Genomic DNA, 267 nt, shown 5'->3' with positions numbered 1-267 from the left:
GGAGAAAGAAGAGAAAATTGTAGTAAAGTAGGAAAAAGGAAAAGGGATGATTTAAGAGAGACGAGAAGATTAGCGAATGGAAGAATAGGAGAAATTAGAGAGAAGTAAAAGAAAAAGGCAGATAATGAAAGAGGGAAGGAATGGAGGCGAAGAAAGAATCGTAGATAGACATATGAGACGATTAAGGAGATAAGAGAAAGTAAGAGAAATATATAGATAGGAAGGAAAACTGGAGGAATTTAGGACGGAGGACTTAAGAAAAAGGGA

The sequence above is a fragment of the Penaeus monodon genome, chromosome 22, assembly GCF_015228065.2.
Source record: "Penaeus monodon isolate SGIC_2016 chromosome 22, NSTDA_Pmon_1, whole genome shotgun sequence".
NCBI lineage: Eukaryota > Metazoa > Arthropoda > Malacostraca > Decapoda > Penaeidae > Penaeus > Penaeus monodon.
Note: the sequence above shows the minus strand (reverse complement) of the source record.